A 3,773-nucleotide genomic window follows, 5' to 3' on the forward strand; every position below is an offset into this window, starting at 1 on the left:
GGGGTGAGGGAGCACGATCCTTCCTTTACTCCTGCAGGGCACCGGGTCCAGCTTTCTGCTCCGGGTGATGGCTTTGCCATCAGCCATGTCAGCTCTCCAAATCTGGCTCAAGCACGCTCCACAGGCAGCTCTGCCTTCCCTTTCTGGCCGTGCTTCCGAACAATGAGGGAGCAAAACAGCAGTATTCTCCTGGTTCATTTGTTATTTTGCCACTCATCCCAGGAACTCATCATTAGTTCAAGACCTCTTGTAGTAATGTAACAAAAGAGAGTATGCTGAGTTGCTGTAACGATGTGAATCTTAAGACCCGAAAAAAAATTATGTACCTCTGACTTCTCTGAAGCATTCCAATTGTAGGAGCAGTTTTACTGCTCATTGCCATGCTTGAGGAGTGATGCTAACACTGCTCTAATGACCAAAATTCTGGTTTGGTGAGAAATGTGAAGCTGAATAACACGGATTTTTATTTACTTTTACAGGGTACAACAAACACTCACCAAGGAATGGCATCTTCTCATGGTATGGCTTTTTCCTTGAAGGAAAGAGTGCATCCCAAGAGCTGCAGGGAGCCTTGTGGCACATTTTCTCTAAAAGCCCTTCCTCCACCTTTGTTCATCAATTCCTACTTTTTCTGGAGTCCAGCCATGAGTGAGAGACCCCACGCATGATGTCTCAACAGAGGAAAGAGTTTCATGCTCCAGGCCTTAGAAGTGTTAATTGTGTTGCTTGCAAATGCATCCACGACAATTTGGGTTTTGGATGAGCAGTTTGCCATCACTTGTAAGGAAGGATGGGCTGATCCAGGTGTACTTTTGCAGTTTTCTTAGTAAAAAATACAATTTGAATCTTTTTATCTCTCACCTTTTTTTAAGTGCTGTCTCTCAAAGCAAATGATAAAGTATTTCTGAAAACTACTTTAGAGTTCAAAATATGAAATTAATATAACACATGAGTGCAGTTGAGCCCAACTACATTTACATTAGGGTGGAAAAAAATAATATCAAAGGCTAAAACTCAGAATAAGGTTATCACATCAGTGAGATGCTAGCAACACACTGCCTGTTTCTTGAAATCACTGGTCCTGTTTCATTTTGGATTTTTTTTCTTTTCCTATCCCAGAAAACTTCACAAAACTTCAGCAGCTGACTTCCATAGGAGCAGGCCCATAAGGTGTAAGAGCTATTATCTGTGTTGGCTGAATAATTTATCTGCAAAATTAGTAGACTGCCTGTGATAGAACTGGTTGAATTATTCATCGGGAATAAATTATCCAAGATATTTAGCACTTCTTTCTGTTTGCGAAGGCTTCCTGAAACAATTCTGGTTCTGTGAATGCATTCGTTATTCATAAGTACGCAGTGAATAGATTATGCAAACAAATTTCAGCCTATGGGTTGTTTGTGAAACATTCACTTCAGCCCTGGCTATTCATGGCTGTGACTGATCACAGAGACACATGGTGCTCTCTCCCCTCCTTGATTGGAGCACAAACTTTTAAAACAAGAGAATAACAAATGACAAACTGCAAATGATGGATAAGGACTAATGAATAATGCGCTTTCACTGCAAACTTTCAGACAAGTGATCGGTTGTGCCAAAGTCTGTGGAACTCTAGGGAATCATAAACATTTTAATGAATAAACTATTGACTGCTCAAAGACAACTAAACAAAAGACAATAAAAGTGTTGCAGACAACACTGGAGTTTATATCACTATATATAAAATGCACACTGACAAAAGTTGAACACTTTTTGCCATATGCTTCCATAACCTTTAAATTTTGGTCCCTTCTGGCTTTCTGGGTAGCGCTGGAAACTCCACCGTCGGTCTCTGGCTGCTGACAGAGCTCTCTAATTGTGCCGTCACTTAAGGACATGAGTAACTCAGTGAAGTGGAACTGCTTAGCGCAGAAAGTCACTTATGTATGCAGAGGCCCTAAAAACATCAGCCTGATTGCAGGTCCGGTGATTGAGAGAGCCCAGTCCCCCCCGGGAACAGCCAGACCCCCCCTCTGTCTCCTGCCGTACCTGGGTGTATTGCACAGCCCTGGTCTGCAAGCGGATAAAGACGTAAAAAGCAGAAAGAGAGCTGATCCTGCAAGCTCGGCCACTGCCAAACTACTTCTAGTTTGAGACTCGTTAATATTCATCACCCAGGGCTTTTTGGATTGCTCACTTCTGTGCGTGATCTTCTTGGCACAAAGAAGGTTGTTTGTGGCAGTTTGCTGGTGTCGTGGGTCATCGCAAAGCGAGGAGGGTGGAAAACAGAAATAATTCTCACAGAATTCCTCGCTCAGGTTCAAGTAAAGACTGGTTGCTAAGAACTTAAAATGCAGAGATATACAATAATTTATGCTGTCAATTTCCCCTGTTTATCAAAGTCATAGAAGAAAATCAAAGGAGGCGGAATCAATCTATATTTTGTGTAAGGGGAAGTCAGGTAAATACATGTGAGTTTAGGCATAGGCACCTGAAAATGGCTATTGATGGGCGGTGAAACTGAAAACCTTCCAGGGGCACAAGTACCTGAGTGCTGACAATGGCGCTTCTTCTAAGCAGGGAGAGCAGGATGCAAAGAGCCAGATGTCAGAATTAGGAAACTTTTTAGCCACTTACAAAACTGTGGCTTCCCAAAATGTGAGATGGCGATACCCTAGCACTGAATGGGAACCAGCAGAAGCAGCAAGAAGTTCACAATCAAAACAGCAAAATTCTTTGTTTTTATCCAGACAAAGAAGCATTGTATCAGTGCATTGTATACACAGTGTGTATATATGTATATACAGTGTATGTGTATTATGATTACAACCATCAAAGCTTGTAACATAAATGTCCTTTGGAACTTTTAACTTTCTGAACACCTACAAAATCCTTTTCAAAGCGAAGCACGTGAAAGCCAAAGCGCGTGTTGATATTCACCTGAGAAACAGGAGGGAAACACCTGCTTTGAGTTTTATCATTTTAGAGCATTTTCACTTTGACGCGTGGCTGTAGAAAAACCGCAAGGTGCAACGAAAACCTGACAAAATCTTCCGCCCGCATCTGGCTGGGGAATAATCCACGGCTCATCCTCTGGAAATCCAGATTAACCTTTTTCTTTCCCCAAACCCCCTGCTCGCAGCGGTTTAAACTCACGCCGGAGCCCCTCCGGCCGGAGCTGGACGGTGACCCCTCCAACCCCCGCGCTGAGCCGCGACCCCCCTGCCCCGCTTTGTCCTGCCGCCTCCCTCCCCGCACACGGGGGGGACAAAGCGGGGGGACCCCCGCCCCTCTCCCCCGTCCCCCGGGGGCGCGGCAGATGCGCGGCCGCCCGCGGTAATTGCGGGCACGCTCCGGAGGGCGCGGCGCACGGGGCCGACCTGCCGCCTCGGCGCGGCCCCGCGGGGCGGCCACGGGGCCATTGTCCGCCCGCCGCTATAAGAGCGGGCGGCCGCGCCGTCGTGTGCCAAAGCCGCCGCTCACACGAGCGGATCGCAGCCCGCAGCACTTCAAAGCCACGCGCGGTCGCGTGTCCCCCCCGCCCCGCCTTTCCCCGGGCTTTGGCTTTTTTTTCGCCTTTTTTTTTTTTTTTTTTTTTTTTTTTTTTCCCGGAGCTGTGTCCCCTGCTTTTCCCTATAGCGGCCGGCTCGGCTCTTTTCTCTGTGTGTTTTTGTACCGTTATTGCTTAGCCTCATCCCCGGGAGTGCCTTTCCATGTGAGTACGGGAGAGCCGGCACCTGCCAAGCACCCGCACCGCCACCCTCTTCCTTATATTTACTTTTTTTCCTTCCCCC

This window comes from Onychostruthus taczanowskii, unplaced genomic scaffold, assembly GCF_017590055.1.
Source record: "Onychostruthus taczanowskii isolate IOZ18803 unplaced genomic scaffold, ASM1759005v1 scaffold14, whole genome shotgun sequence".
Lineage (NCBI taxonomy): Eukaryota > Metazoa > Chordata > Aves > Passeriformes > Passeridae > Onychostruthus > Onychostruthus taczanowskii.